Source organism: Anas platyrhynchos, chromosome 19 (assembly GCF_047663525.1).
Source record: "Anas platyrhynchos isolate ZD024472 breed Pekin duck chromosome 19, IASCAAS_PekinDuck_T2T, whole genome shotgun sequence".
In the NCBI taxonomy this organism is placed as follows: domain Eukaryota; kingdom Metazoa; phylum Chordata; class Aves; order Anseriformes; family Anatidae; genus Anas; species Anas platyrhynchos.
This window is the reverse complement of record NC_092605.1, coordinates 10454906-10470691: the sequence shown is the minus strand read 5'-3', so window position 1 is coordinate 10470691 and position 15786 is coordinate 10454906. Positions and strand designations below refer to the sequence as shown.

At 56.0% G+C, this 15786-nt stretch overlaps 1 protein-coding gene across 1 annotated transcript in view; it reads left to right on the top strand.

Annotated features, from left to right (window-relative positions):
• Positions 1–4943: 4943 nt before the first annotated feature.
• The window catches only part of TEKT3 (tektin 3), a 72415-nt gene continuing 61572 nt past the window's right edge, over positions 4944–15786 (top strand). The window contains exons 1-2 of the mRNA XM_072025611.1: positions 4944–5152; positions 5408–5514. The gene's annotated coding sequence lies outside the window, so the exon portion shown is untranslated. The remainder of the gene's footprint in view (positions 5153–5407; positions 5515–15786) is intronic.

Here is a 15786-nt window from a genome sequence, read left to right as displayed (position 1 = left end):
TTCCTGGGACTTTGTGAACACCTGGAGTAGGAGATGGGGGAGTCCTGCATTGATGTCTGATGCTAATTTAAAGCTTTCCATCCTTCTCCATGCCCTGCTCCCCTGCTCCTGCACTGGGATGTGCTCTTGCAGGTCTCCTGGAGCTCAGACTCTGCTCCGTGCTGCTCACAGCTTGAAGCATGAGCTCATGGAAAGAGAAAGGCATCGGCTGTGCTGTGCGTGGCCCAGAACATGCCAGAGGAATGCCAGGAGCCCATGCACAGCTTATTTTTTTTGCTATCTCTGAGGCTTTACGGGCTGTGGAGGCAGGCGCTCTGCTGAAAGTCACCACTGCTGAGACAAATCACCAACACAAGCACCAGCTGCTGCTTTGTCCAAAAATCCATCCCCACCTGGAAGGAACACATTGAGCCTTTTAGCTCCACACAGGGGTGCACAGAGCAGCAATCTGCCAACACCGTCGGGCACAATGCTCCACGGGGATGTTCTTCCAACCATCTCTGGCTCCCCAGTCCGAAGGGCATGGTGGTTTCCCAGCTCCGTGTTGCAGCATCTCCTCCTATCCCAGTTAGGAGAGGGCTCCCTGGGTTCACAGAGTGCTGCAGTGCCTCCAGCCCATGCAGTGGCTCGTGTCTGCTTTAGCCGGGGCTGCTGAGAGGCTCCGTACACACACACCGGGCTCAGCGCTGCTCTGCTGGTGGCTGGGATGTGGAACAAGACCTGTGCAGCCACGCTTATAATGCCTGTTGATGCTTTTGCACGGAAAGGTGTCGCTGCCCTGTGCCTCCTTTGCACGAGCCCAGCTTCCAGCGCATACTGGTGGAGATGTGGAGGGTTTCAGGCCCCCGTGGAGAACCTGGATCCTCCTCCCAAGTCCTCCACTTGCAGCCCGGAGTGCAGACATGGCTGCTGGCACCTACCCTGCCTCGGAAAGAAGTTGCCATCGCAGTGTGGAAACCAAAGCCGAGGGAAGGGGAGAACTTTGATGGAGCTCCTGGGCAGGCAGATGAGGAGCGCACAGCGCCGGGGCTGGGAGCAGCACGGGAAGGATGTGCCCGACCTCAAGCCCTGCCCAGGGGATGAGGCACAGCACGCTGAGGGCTGCCATCGGCTCTGACGGGGAGGATTTGTCACAGCTCAGGGGATGGAAATGCTTTGTTGCTGCCTGGAAGTGGCCAGAGGGGAGCTGTGGGTCCAAGGCAGAGGTGCGGGCACTCGGGGACAGCTGCTCCTTCCTGCAGCCTGCTGCTCCCAGCAAAGCAAAGCAGACACCCAAGACCTTTGCCATTACTTTATTACCCTCATTATATTCTTACATTCTTGGATGCCAAAGGCACACATTTAGGGAAGAGATTTCACATTCCTCTGGACCAGCCTTTAATCACAGCTTCAGCATGGACCCGTTTGCAGGAATTAGGCTGCCCCAGCTCCCTGCCTCAGTGTCCCCAAACACCAGACCTTGTAGAGGTGTTCCCACCAGGACAGTGCTGAGCTGCCCTCCCCACCAAAGTGCTTTCCCTCTGGTAGGTCCATCTGGGCCACAGCAGCATCTCACCACGCTCCCTTTCCTTGCCTGGTGCCACCTCCCCGACACGATGTGAGACCACCTCACTGCCCCAGGCACTGCCTTGCCAGGTCCTGCTCCCCAGGCACACCCCGAGCTTCCCTTACCAAAAGCAATACACGCAGTAAATGCATGACACATCCCACTTCTGGGGGAAAAAAAAAAAGGGTTTGCTGTAAGTGACCCGGCGGGGTGGCAGCGGATCTGTGTCACGCCAGCCCCGCACATCCCCGTGAGTGGCTCTTGGGCTTCCTGCTGTGCTGGCAGCTCCGGGCTGAGCCTTTGTCCCCGAGCTTCTTTTCTGGGACCTGGAGTGCCTGTCCCCAGGGCAGGGGGCGGCGGGGAAGCGATTATTCACTTCCAGGAACATCTGAACCAGGGAAAGCTCCTGGAAGCCTTTCTGGGGACTGATGTCAGCGTCTCCTTGGTGCCATGATTTTGGCAGCCAAGGGGGCTGTGGGGGGGAGCCTTGTGCATCGCAGCTTTCTGAGGCAGAATAACATCGCCCCCAGCTCCGAGCCCTGCTCCTGCCCCCAGCCCTCCTCCTGTCCCCTCTCCTCCAAGCCCAGGGCTGGGACGCGGCTGGGCTGGGACACCAGAAGTGACCTCAGCGCTGAAACTTGTGGCTGTGCAGGGAGGGCTCTGCCTGCCCCGCGTGTTCTCTCAGCTCTTTATTTACGATGCTCTGGGAAAACAGTTACCGGCAGCCACAAAGAAGCCGCTCGAGCGCCCGCCTTTCCTGCTGCTGGCCGGGAAGCGCGGCGGAGGCGCCGGGACACACCCGGGGAGGGGGACAGGGAGATGGGGATGGGGACAGGGACATGAGGATATGGGGATGGGGATGGGGATGGGGATGGGGATGGGGATGGGGATGGGGATGGGGATGGGGATGGGGATGGGGATGGGGATGGGGATGGTTCCCTCTCCTTTGCACATCACTGCTCATCCCATCACAAGGGACGCTCCAGGCAGACACCCAGCCCAGATCCCAACTCCCTGGGTTGTTTTGGGAGGAATCGCTGGCCTTGGCTGAATTTGCTGTTTTCTGCCTCCTGTCTTTCCCAGCGCATCCTCCCCGCTTCGCCCCCCCCTCCTCCTCGGTGCCTGCCGCCTCCCAGCTCCCACCCGCTGCCCCCGCCCCGGGCGTTCCCTGTGCTGCCTGGGGGATTGCCAAACCCTGCCCCTAAATCGGACGAGGGGGCAGGGGAGGAGCACATGCCACCCCCCTTCCCCTGCTGCCAAGCCTGCAGCATCGCCTGGGGACACCGAGGGGCACGTGTGGCTTCCTCTGGGCGAGGGCAGCAGGGAGGGGGGCACCGGGGTGCGTCTGGGTGCAGGACGGGTGCCGGCACCCCGGGGAGAGCTGGGCTGGAGCGGGGCTTTGCCCACCCCGCTGCACGCTCCTGTGGCACGCGATGCGCCGTGACACACTTCCCAAACTCGCCTGCTTCTTGCCAGATGTATTACTCAACCCAGACACGCTGTGGGCGTCCAAATCCCTTCCCCATGAGCAGTCGGGTGATGAACGCAGTGGGTTTCCCCGCAGGGACTGCTCAGCCACCTGCTGCAGGTGCAAACCCACGCGAGCAGCGCCGTGTTACAGCTGCCACACGTTTCTTTCACCTGCCTGGCATCAAGGCACGCGCCTTTAGGGATGCACAGCAGCTGGAGGCTCAGAGCACATGGATTTGCGGTGCTGCCGTGGGGCAGGAGGGTTGAAAACAGGCTGAAAACCCTCAGCTCCCCGGGGAACGGGCTCCAGATCCAGCTGCTCCCCAGTCATCCCTTCTTTGCCTGGGGTTTATCCTAAAAAGCAAACTGGAAGCTCTGGGAGGGATCACAAGCTCCCAAAAGCTCAGCGTAGAAAAAAATCCATGAGGTCAGCCCGTTCTTCCTGCTGCTATTGCAAAAATTTTTCAGTGTAACTCAGATGCAGAAGTTGTTGTGAAATCTCCCTCCTGCTCCAGCAGGCTGAGCTCGCAGTGCCTGGCTGGGTATTTTTAAAATACACAGAGGTAAAAGCAGGATATTTTTAGAAGTCCTACGGGTCCACCAGCTGATACACAAAAGGCATCCAGCGGTGTGATATCTGTGGTGTGCTGGTGCCTGGTGATGCTTTGCTCCTTGTGCAGGGGCGTGCAATGAGTGCCCAGTTTGCCAAGGCTACACAGACATTGCAAACACCAGCCGAGCTGCTGTGCAATGCCAACAGCCAGTTTTTAAGGGAGCTAGGAACCAACGCATACAGGTTAAAGTCTTGTTTGGGGCTGAAATGTAGCAGGGAAGTACCTGAGCTCTGCTCCTGCACGGATGCTCGCTTTGGTTATAGCGGTTTTAATACACCAGCGTTGGCCAATTCCCTCGTGTGCCCAATCCTTCAGCCTTCTCCTGCTGTACTGGCTACAGGAAAATAAGAGCAATATCCCCTGTCTCACACGCCGCTTGCTGCACGTATCCAGATCACCGATTCCCTGCCAGGAGCGCCCAGCTCCAGGTGATGACTGTGGTGGGAGCAGCGCAGCCGCAGGCAGCACCCGCCCCGTGCGGGTGTCACAATGCGCGGCGGGGTGCCCACGGAGTGAGTGCTGGCGGGATGCTGGAGTCAGGATGTGCTCTGGTGGGACCAGGCATGGGGTGGGAGAGGCGGGGACACGCACACAGCATCCACCAGGGTGCCCAGTTTGCCAGGAGGGTCTGAGCGTTGGGCAGATGGGGGCAGAGAGGGTGCCACCGAGCACCCAGGGCTTTGCTTCCCTGGGCAGCTCCGGCTGCTTCTCCCCCTTTATGAGCCCAGCACCTCATTGTGGGTGCGTGGCTGTGCTTGTAGCAGTCCCTTGCTGCTCCGGGGGGCATTTTGGGCAAGCTCTGCCCTTCTTGCCATCTGAACGTCCTCACATCCTGCTGGGGGGCTTTGGGTGCTGCCCGGCTGGGTGCCTGGTGCCGCTCCCTGGCGCATCTCTGCGTGGGACCTGGCTTCCCCAAAATGAGGTTGGACCACCACAGAAACGCCCACCAGGGGTTGAGGAAATACCTGTATGGACAACTAAGGCCACACACAGGACAACAGGAATGGCTGGGGACATCGTGGTTGGCTTTAGGGTTATTTCTAGGGAAAGGAGCTCTGTAGGAGCGCAGTGTTTGCCTGCCCCCCAGCCCTTCCACCAGCTGGCTGATTCGGCTGAAACTCACCCAAACAGGATGACCCCCCCCCCAGGGTGTGCCACGGAGTGGCTGGGTGAGCAGGCACAGCTGCTCTGGGGCTAAAAGCACCTCCAGCAACAGGGCTGAGCTTCCCCCTCTCCTTTTAATGGGTGCTGGGCCTGTGCCAGGGCTGGAAAGCAGTCCTGGGCTTGCTTTTTTTTTTTTTTTTGGCAAAATGCAATCATGTAGAGGGGGAAGCAGAGGTGCTGATGGGGGAAAGAGCAACAAGGCACTGGGGACTGCGTGCCCAGCGTGGGGAAAGCTGGGGCAGACCTTGCTCATCCGTGGCACTCCTGCTTTTTCTTGGAGATGTGCGCCCTCACAGCCTGCCCAGCGCTGCGCTCAGTATCCGAGGTGTGGGACCAGGTTCAAGCCCTTCACAGCCAGGTTCGTGCTGCTCATGGTGGCTCTCAGACCATCCTGCTGTGCACGAGGCTGTGACCGTGCTCGGCCTGGGGCAGCTGCAGCACAGCATCTCTATAGAAACCCCGTGTTTGTTGGCAGCGCCGCAGCCTCCTGCAGCCTGCTGCTGGCCTGGGCGAAACACGGGAGAGGTTTCAGCCCTGTAGCCTCTTGTGGTGGTACTTTTATTTTTTTTTTCCTCTTTCTTTTCTTTTAAATTTACCTTCCCCTCATGCTCAGTGAGCAAGATGGATGCTTTTTAAAGGAAATCCTGAAGCCTTCAGAGCAGGAAAATTTTGACCAGTTGACACGGATGGAAATGTCTTCAAACAGCAACTCGGGTGCGGGTAAGTGCTGGGGGGGCTTGGGCGAAGGCCTTGGTGCTCCTTACTCTGAGCTTAGCCATCCCCTGGGGCGATGTTTAAACCTGGCTGCTGTATGTCGATGAGGGTTTGGTGTTTCAGGAAAACATCAGTGCTCATTTAAGCTGCTCATCCTAGGTTGTGTCCCCAGGTGTGAGCTCCTTCCCCAGGTCCCCAGCAAGGGAGGGTGATTAGTGGCTAATTACAGCCATTAGTAACTGGATACTTCAGTCTTTGCTGCACACATGATCTCAAACTGTGGGGCAAGGGAGTGCCTATTTGCAGCAGGTGATGTTCAAATGAGTATTTTGTGTGTGTGAACTGGTGTGGCACGGGCACAGTGAGCATGGCTGTGTGTGTGTAAGGCAGCCTGGCTTCCTGCTGTGGAGCTGAGAGCACGCCCGGGGCTGCGGCTTGCACGTAAGAAGCAAACAAGAATTTAAGTGATGCTAAGTCTGTGGGGTATTTCTTGGTGTTTTGCATTTCCCTGGATCTTGTCTGTCTCTTTGCATTATGTATTTATATCTGTCTGGTACCTGGCCCATCCTTGCTGTGCCAGAGCCTCTTGCTGTGATCTCGGCTGGATCAATGACTCTCTAGCTCTTCCCATAATGTTTTCTGCCATGTTTCTGGGTAGTAAAACCCTTGCATGTGTGTGATCTCCCACAGCACGAGCTGCCCTGGCACTTTGAGCACAAAGCAGCACCCCTGGGCTCTCCTGCTTGTTTTCCACCCAAACCTCTGCAGCACAGGGACAATTCCAGCTGGAGAGGCTGATACATTGGATTAAAAAGCTATTTTCACGTCTGTAAGCTAATAGATATGTAGTAGATACATATAATTGTATTCTATACATATAGTTGCGTTAATTCAAAAATGGGCAGGGTATTTTTTGTATGGATATTAGAAAAAATATGTCAATGCTGTACAAAGGAAAAAGATGCATGGAATAGCTGGATAATGATGCTTAGATGGCCAGCAGCTGTCCTCTTAGCATTGGACTTGAAGCTGGGTGCCTTGTTCAGGACAGCAAGAGTCTGCGCCACTCCTGGAAAACGGGAGCAAGAGGGCACTGAGTGGTGTGGATCCGTGCGCAGAGGGAGGCAAGTTGGCATTCAAAGGCTCTTTGAGCAGCTGGTGACTTGTGTGGGATGCAGGTGATGTGTGCCTGGGGGGTGTGATGAGCTGAGATCCCCCAGCTGGTGGGGCTGCTCACCCCCGGGGTGCTGCTGTGCCCCTCGCCAGCCCCCCAGACCCCCGGGGAGGCTGCAGCACAAAGAGCAGGGATGTTGGGGCTGCCACTGGCTCACTGCATGGTTCCTGCTCTGCCCTTTGGGTCCTGGGTGGTGAGGCACACATCACCCTGAAAGGTGACTTCCAAATCAGTGCATGTGTGGGACTCAGCCCGGTGCTGGGCTTCCCTTGCCCTGGGGGGGATGTGCTGTCCTGGCATTGAATATCATCCTCCTGGCATCATGAGGGGAGGGACTGGCTCCCTGTGCCCCCGGTTCCTCCAGCCCTGCCCATGCCCCAGCCTGCGGGTGGCTCTGCTGGCACCCAGGCGTGGGGGCTGCAGGTTGCTGACTCCCTGCTATGGAGAAAGGATGCTCGTTGGAGAGAGAACAGCCCTGCTGGGATGTACTGGGGGAAGCAGAAGTGTTTTCCAGCCCTGTGTTATGGGCAGGAATCGCAGCTGCTCTGTTTCTAGTCTTTGTTTGGTAGCCTAGCATTTTCTCAAGGGATGAGGTGTGTTTCTTGAAAGCTCCTGCTCTGAGCTCTGCTCCTCCAAGTTCTGCCGGGACTGCTGATCAGCAGCGTCTGAGGAGAAAAAGCCTCGTGCTGCGTGGAGCCGGGCAGGCAGATGCAGATGCTCTGCTCCTGGAGCCCTGCCTGGGGGACATGGGAAGCAGATGTTGGAGCGCTGACCTGCTGGGTGAGCCACGGCTCCTGGCTGCCTCCTCGGTCTGCCTGGGACAGGGCTGGAGTTAACTCTGCAGGAGCCTGGGGGTGCTCATTTAAAGGTCTGGTAGCTGCAAAGCAGACCTGAAAGTCCTCTTAAAAAGGAACTGAAGTGCGACTGAGAAATTGAGGTGCTCTGATTTTTCTCTTCCCTTGTCTTGAGGTAGCCTGGGGGCTGCCCTAAGTTGTTGAGTGCTCTTCTGGGGGTCAGTCCTGCCACTCCAGACCCATCCCCACTTGCTCCTTGGCCACTGTGCCCATTTGGGCTGGATGGGGGCAGTGCTATTGGGAAGAGAAATGCTCCTCAGCAGAGCCTGGGTGGGCTGGCTTACCTGCTCAGACCTTCCAAAGAGCATGATGGCATCTGCTGCAGCACGGATCAATGTTCTCATTACTGATGAGATTCACCTGGACTGTTACAACTGCCAAGTATTTTGTCTCCACTCCTGGAGGTAGGAGCAGTGATGAGGAGGTGGTGCCGGGGCTTACTGAACTGTGTGGAAATGGACAGAAATCTGGGCATTTCTTCCAGTTCTCCAGGTGGGGCAGGTGAGGATCTCTCTGCCCTGGGGAGTGTTTCTGCCAAGGGTTTGGGCTGCCCTGGAGCACCCTGGAGGAACAAATACTGATGGAGCCATCAGTGTTGGGTAGCTGGTGCAGTGAGTGGCCGGTCTCTTGTCCCCCTGTTCACTGTTGTCACCTGTACCAGGTCTGGACTGTAGGAAACTGAGACTGGATGAGTCTGTCCTGTCCCACACGTTCCTTTTGCTGGAGCTGGGAAGTCTTGGTACTTCTCCGGGGCTTGGGGCAGGACACTGGCTACGTGGATTTAGGGGATTGCCTTTGGTCCTTCTTGATTTACCCTATGTAGCAGGTAAAGCTGGGGGTTGGGCCAGGTCTTCAGCTCCATTTGAGCTTCAGACCCAAAGAAAGACCCAGATGGGTGAGATCCTCGGCTGGGCTCTGCAAAGCTTCTGGACTTCGGTGGTGGAGGTGCAGGAAACGTCTGGCTCCTTCCTCTGTGTGCTCCAACATATTGCCGTGGTTTGTGCCAGGTACCACTTGCTCACTGGTCCGTAAGTGAGCAGTAAGGACAATATCTCATCAGGGTGAAGGAATTGGGTCCTACATGAAATCTAAATAGGGCCAGGCAGCAGGCTGGGCTGCTGCACAGTGGCACAGTGGGCAGTGTGAAATCCCCTTGCTGGCCCTGGGGCCAGGACAGCGCAGGAGGGAGGAGCTGGTGCAGCCCAGCAAAGGGAACTTTCCCTGCCCAGCACGTGAGCCCAGCAATTCCAGGAGCGTTTGCAGCCCAGGGCAGCGAGGGTCCTGGTGCTGGCCGAGCACACTGCTGCCTGTGTCTGCCTCCGGGTGGGAAATTCCTCCCGGTACGGATGTGGCGAGGGAACGGCTCGCTGCAGAACAGGGAGGTGTCTGTGCGAGCCCATCCGAGTTCCTTTGCTCCTTTTTAAAAAAAAAAAAAAAAAAAAAAAAAAGATTAATTTTATTCTGCCTTGCCCATAGGCTCTGTTTACTGCTGTATTTACAAAGATGGTTGGAAGTGCATGGCTGAAGAGAGTGTACAAAAAACAGCTCAAGAGGAAGTGCGAGCAGTCCTCTTGAGAAGGAAAACCTTCCAGTGCTGGGGTGAATTTCCTTCTTGGAGTGAGGGGCTGTTGTGAAATACGCACTGGAGAGGATGTTTCGAAGGACTTGTGCCCTTCCTGCTCCAAGCCATATGTACAGCTGGAGTAGCTTCAGCCCTGGCTGGCGTTCAGGACCGATTAGGAAAACTAATTGGAACCAAACGCCCTGATTTGGCCCCCCAGAATATGGAGTATTTCAACTCCAGAGGTGGATTTGGGGAGCAAATGTCTGCTGTGCAGGGCAGGGTGCTGCAGGTGGGGACGGGACGTGGCTGAGGACACAGCAGGGACTCGGCTCTGGGAGCTCAGCACCTCCAAGGGGGCTTTGTCTGTGAGGAGGAAACACCGCCCGAGGATGCGTCAGGGCTGGGATCACAAAACTCCTTGGCTGACTTCGGAAATAGCTTTCTGTACTTTCATTTGGAATCAACCTGCTTTACACAGTGGCTCATTGTTCTGAGTTTGCTTTTTTTCCCCTCTATCTGAAACATCTTTCCTACCAGCTCAGAAGTCAGCATTTGGGGTACTTGCTGCAGCCACTCATTGGTTTTGTTTGGGTTTCACCTTCTTCATTTGCACCTCTTGGGAAGGTGGCCTTGCTTTCATGTTCTCTGAAATGGAGATAACAGCCAAAATGCTCCCCGGCAAGCAGGAGATGCAGTAAGGCTTCAGGGGACTGAGCTCTCCTCTGGGAATCATTATGCAGCAAATAAAAACTTTTCTTGATCATGGATTAGGAAAAGAAAGTTGCAAGTGATTAATTCAGTGAGTGCTCATATTTATGAAGAAATTCATGTTGCTGATGCCCAAGCTTCTGCAGTGTTGCTTTTCCTTGAGAGCTGTATCAAATGCTTCCTTGCAGGGAACTCGCAAGCAAATATCTTGGGGATGCTTGCAGAAAAGCAGGGTATGACTTGAACTGTGGGTGACTGATATGGAGGCATCAGTGTGAGCGTGTGTCCTGCAGGGACCAGGCTGTCCCCTCGGACGGGCTGCCTGGTGGTCCTGTCACCGAGTGCTGCTGCTGGAGCCGTCTGGCTGCTGGAAAGGATCCCTTCCCTGACGGTTGCTCCAGAAATCACCACAAAGCTCTCTTCAGATAGTTTCAGATGTGCTCCTTCCATTTATCCTGTGCTGCTGGCCGGCTCCAGCTGCACGTCCTCCAAGTCTGTGCGTACATCTGGAGGGGTGTGAGCATGCTGAGCTTGCTTCCTGACCTCCCTCTCACCCAGACTCATCCCTCATGAGCTTCATGCGCTTGTTCTTACCCTTTTCCCTTATCTGTGCATTTTCTCAGCTTTCAGAAAGTTACTGCCATCTAAAGGGTGTGAACAGGCTGCCCTGCAGCTGGAGGACCGTGGGGTGGTGTGTGCGTTACCCAAATCACTGCCTGGTGGTCTTGGCACATGGGAGCCTGTGAGGGTCTCTCTGGGATCAGCGATGTTCTTCGTGCTGCTCTGAGCAAAAACTGACTGCCTTCCAATTTATGGCTGCAAACCAGAGCTGGGTGACCGCACAGCACTCAAATGCCTGGGGGCTTGGCGTTCTTTGCAGAACATCAGCACGTGTATGTGTCTGTTCATGGGGACTGGAGCTGGGAAGGATGGGGGCTTGGTCCCAGAGCTGGCCCCAAGGCGGGTCCTGAAGCTGGAGCTGGTCTCTGCAGGAGAGCAGGGCACCTGTGAATAAGAGGATGATCTTCCCCAAATAAAGACTTTCAGGTTTTCGTAGTGTTGTGTGCATAGCTAGCCAGCCAAAGGTAAAGCCTCGTGTCCTTAGAAAGCGTTTGGCTTGTTTGTTGTTCCAGTCACGGCTTGCTCACAGCCTGCAGTGAGGGCGCTTTCCCTTTGGATGAGCTGCGGTCTAAAAATGGGGACAGCTTCCCGTGTTGAGTGAAACTGGTCCGCAGAAGTTTGTCTGAGGTGGCAAACATGGAAAATGTCACTGCTTTGTCAAAACTGACTTCCCTGCTACGGACTGCAGAGGAAAAGTTTGCTTACAGGAGGGCTGTAAAGCATACCAGGCAGTTCTCTTTGGGCTCCTGCTGCTGTGCTCCTGGGCTGTTCCTGATGGATAAACGTGCCTGTACTTTGGCCTTTAAAAATAGATATCTTTTTCCTGATGTGCAGCAGCCATCAGTGCTTCTCAGGCCACGGGCTTGCTAAAATCAGAAAAAGGAGGTGACCAGGAGGCTGCTTTCACTGACCTCCTCTGCATCAGCTGGCCTGGGAGGCTCCCACAGTGACCACCTGCGGGATTTTTCTTTCCTGGCCTTGTAAAACTCTCACCCTCTGGTGCAGGCTGCTGCCCTAACGGCAGTGTTGCAGAATCCGGGGACAGCAAGAACAGACAAGAACCTGCTGCAGCTGAGCCATGCCAGAGCCTCTGAGCGGAGGAACGTGACCACCCGTGTGGGTGAGCTCAGCAGCCCATGTGCCCAAACACACGGGCCCCTTCCTGAGCTATATTCGGTGGCACGTCCGTGCACGGCTTCCTTTTATGCCCTGGCTTTTGTTCGGCTCCTGTTTGTTGTTCGGGATCTCCGCCCCAGGTCGTCCCGGGTTTCCTTCGGGCGGGCCGGGGACGTTCCCTTCCCCTGAAAGATGAATTGCAGGAGCTCGGGGTTGCTGTTCCCGAGGCTGATTTGCATGGATGCTGAACATTCCCACCTCGCATTTTTGGCGTGGCGGGCGGGTGTCGCAGCCTTGCAGCATCTTCCTGCTAAGAACAGATGCTATTTTGGCCCTGGGCTCACATTGCATGCCCCATCCAGAGCTGCTCAGGTCTGGGGGCATGCGCGTGCACACCCCGCTGCCACGGAGCGGCACCCCTGGGGCACGCCAGGCACGTCTCTGCTGCCCGCTGGCTCCTGTGGCATCTGTGTTTAGGGGAGCTGGAGGACTCGAGGAGCTCGCCTGGCCATCCCTGCTCTGCTTCCAAGGGCCAGGTTGCCTGCTAAGGACTGGGGTTTGCAATCCTGCACCTGGCAAAGCTGTGAGCGGGACTTGGACATCAACGGAGCAAGGGTTTTGTGTGTGAACAATAAGTCTGGCCTGCAGCCATGGAGATACTTGGTCAATAAAATGTTCTGTGGGGTCTTGGGCTGGAGCCAAGTGCTGCTGGTGGGAGGTGGGATGGGGCCAGGGGTGCAGGCACATCGGGATGCACCCCACGGCTGGAACACTGCGCTCGAGCCCCGGTGTCACCCTGGGGCTGGCAGGGAGACGTTTTCCCTCTGCTACAGGGAATTGCATGATGAAAAGAAAACAAAACCACGCAGGCTTTCTGTTTTAAGGTTTTCTGTTTTGAGAGGTTGTTTTGACCAAACGGCAAAGTCTTCTGTTCTTTTGGCTGATCAGGGTTTTGATGCAAAGTGGATGTTTTCCAGTAGGCGTTGACTTTTTGACAAAGTGAGAGAACTCCAAGAAGCAGATTTATTCCAGCAAAATAGTTTCTAGCTGAAGCCTTTTTTCTCCCAACTCATCTGCAGCCAGCTCAACTCATTATTGCTGTTGGGATTGGACGTTGCCTGATCCGAGGGCTTTTGTACAAACATCTTTTTTTCCACGCATAATGATTAAAAGGTGGGCTCTCAGTTAAAGCAGAAGAAATGTTAAACAGGAAAGTCTCCATCCTCGGGATCATTCCAAACCTGGCCAGACAGCCCTGAGCAGGCTGCAGCTGAGCCTGCTTTGGGGAGGCAGGTGGGACTAGAGGATCTCCAGAGGTGCCTCGGCAGTGCCGTGAATGAGGCAGTGTGTTTTAAGACGTGGGGCCTCCCTTGTGGCAGGGAGATACCAGAAACCGCAGAGGCTTCACCTCTTGCTCAGTGAAATTCCTTCTGGCTGCTGTTGGGGCTGGGGACCTGCAGGCACGGCTCCGTCCTGGTGCTTCTAGGACAGGCTGGGAGAAGGGGATTCTCTTGCAGCAGGACCAGGTGTGCTGAGGTCTGTGAGCTCGATGCAGTCCTTGCCCCAGAGAGCTTCCAGGATGGGTGCAGAAGACAGGGATGGAAGCTTTGCCCCCTGCTTCCAGCCTCAGGAGTGGGGGCACAGGGAAGCTGACTCAGTCTTCCAGGAAATCCACAGAAGAGTAGCTCCATCCCTTGGTCCTCATCTCCTGGAGGCTCTGCAGCTACAAGGGATCCTTCTTTTTGTGATCGCTTTGTATCCTGGTGCCTGTTGTTGCAGCTGCCTGCAGCTCAGTGCCCTGCCTGGGTGTCCCTGTCCCTGCTGCAGGACCACCGAGCATCCAGCACCGCTGCCTCCAGCACCACATCCCGACCCTGTGATAACAGCACCAGGCTGTAGCTGACCACAGCAGGGGTGGAAGCGCTCCGTAAGGGAGAGCTGGCCTCTCCCAAAGCCCCTCTGGGAGCAAGGAGGTGTCCCCCCATCTCTTGTCCAGCTGGCAGCCCGACCAGGCTGCTGGGTGGGAAAGGAGGTGTCTTCTGCAGTAACTTCTGATCTGATCTTCCCCATTCAGCCTGGAAGCTGAGAAACCCTTCTCAGCCAGAAATTGGGATGTCTGTCAAAATGGTCACTGGAGAGGGCTTCTCCAGCAGCCACGTGGAAGCTGTTGGTGGGGATTTGGCAGGACACTCCTTGAGCTGCTACTGAACTGCTCCAGCTCTGCTCGAGCACCGGAATAACAGCAGCACAGGGCAATGATCAAACTGAACCTGGAGCCTGGGTGTGAGCCGCCCTGGCGGTCTTGCGCCATCCTTTCTATGCTTGCTTGCTGCACATGCACGTCTTTTCCTCTTCTTTTTGGCTGAGTCATGTTGTAGGATGTGTCAGGAAAGGGAAAACGTGGCTTTCCTGAGTAATCCACTTCTTTTGTGAAATTCTGTTGGGATTGCAGACAACAAAAGAGGCAGGAAGGAGAAGAGCTGGAGCCCAGAGCATCCTCCCCGTTCCTGTGGGATGCAGGAGCCATCAGACGCAAGCCCAGCAATGCACCAGTTAACGCTCAGGCTGTCTCGCCTGACAAAAAGGCAGCACTGAACAGCTGGGTGGGCCCCTTGGCATCCACAGCTCCTGCTGCATGCTTCACGTCTGAAAGATGCACAACTCGATCCAGGAATCTTTCAGAGGAGAGGTGCTCTGGATTTATCTGGCCAGATAGAGCTGGCTGTGCTCGTGGCATGGGGTCGCTGCGAGAGCCTCAGCAGGAGCCTGCCTCTTGGGGTCGCCTTGCTGCAGGGGTTAACGGCACAGTAATTAGGGTAAAACAAATATTAGCTTGAAGCTGTGCCTGTAACTTGAATCTCACTGCTCTAACCTTGATGCGAGGCCTGATTGCAAAACCTTCTGTTTAATTTGCATTGTACGAGCCTGATGGCAGCTACTTCAGGGGGCTGAGCGTGAGCCAGGCTGTTTGCTGCCAGGGAGCTGCAGGGCTGGGCTGGGCTGTGCTGGTCTCCTTGTGGTGCTGTCCGTGTTGTCCTGGCGTTTGCTGGGGTAGTGTCTGAGCACAACCAAATGGGAAGCTGGCCTTGGAGGCTGCGAGGAGGGAGAATGCTCTCTTCCTTCCTGTGGAGCTCTGTGTAAGCTTTTGTTGGGGCTGTCTGTAAACGTGGCCAGATCTGTGTCTGGGTTTGTGTTTTTGTTGTGCTTCAGCATCTCCTCCCTGTACTTGTTAGATGTTGGAGAAAATGCCCAGGGGATGCCCTGCCTTCACCACAGCCAAAATGCCGTGGGGCTGTCGCACAGGACACAGATGAAGGATGCTCTGCAGGGCAGCTCCTGGTGAAGGAGGGAGGAAGCCCTGGAGGAGCAGAGCATCCCTGCTGCTCTCCACAGCAGCAATTTTTGTGGCTCCTGCTTGCTGCCTGGGAGTCAGGGACTCCTCTTATCTCTAGCTGTGGGCAAGGCTTTCCCCATGTGTGCACGCCAGCCTCCTGTTGGCCTTGCAGAGCCACGCTTATTGTCTGATACTGGAATTGGCTGGGCAGGGGTGGGAGCCACTGCTCTTGGTGAGGGCGGACTCCAGGGGGCTCCCCCAGCTCTGAGATCAGTCTCCAGATCCTGAGCATTGGCCTGGAGGTTGCCCCATCCCCTGGCACCTCCAGGACTTCAGCTCGGCTATGAGAAGTGATTGTAGCGTGGCTCTTCTGGAGGCAGCGCCTGGCTTGGTGCGGTGAGGGTCTGGTACCCAGCGCCGAGCTCTCTGGCGATCATGCCTGGGGCTCCCTGGCAGGTGCTGCTCTCTGCCTGGACTCGGGTTTTTGGCTTGCTTCGTGTTACATTTTGCCTGGGGCTTTGTTCTCATGCAGAGAGGGCAAGCGTTAGGTTGTGAGGGGCAAGTCCTCACTGGGAAAATCTTCCTCCCTCCTGCCGGAGTCCTTAACCTGAGCACAGCGCCTCTGCAGAGCTCTTCTGCTGTGGGAAGGACGTGAACTTTTGACTCTTTCTGACTAATGCTGGAAGCTGCTATCCCTGCCTGCCTGCACTGCCAGCCTGGTTCCTCTCCTTTTTCCTGATCTTGTCTGACCCCAAATCCTGTCCTTGCTGTTTGCAGGGTAACCGTGGTGTGTTTTAACCACCAGCTCGAGGTGGTTCAGTGCTTGTACGAAGACTGGAGGTGCTGGGAGCTGCGGCAAGATGCCTGGGAGGGGGATGCAGGTTGCTGTGTTGCAGCATCCCTGAAG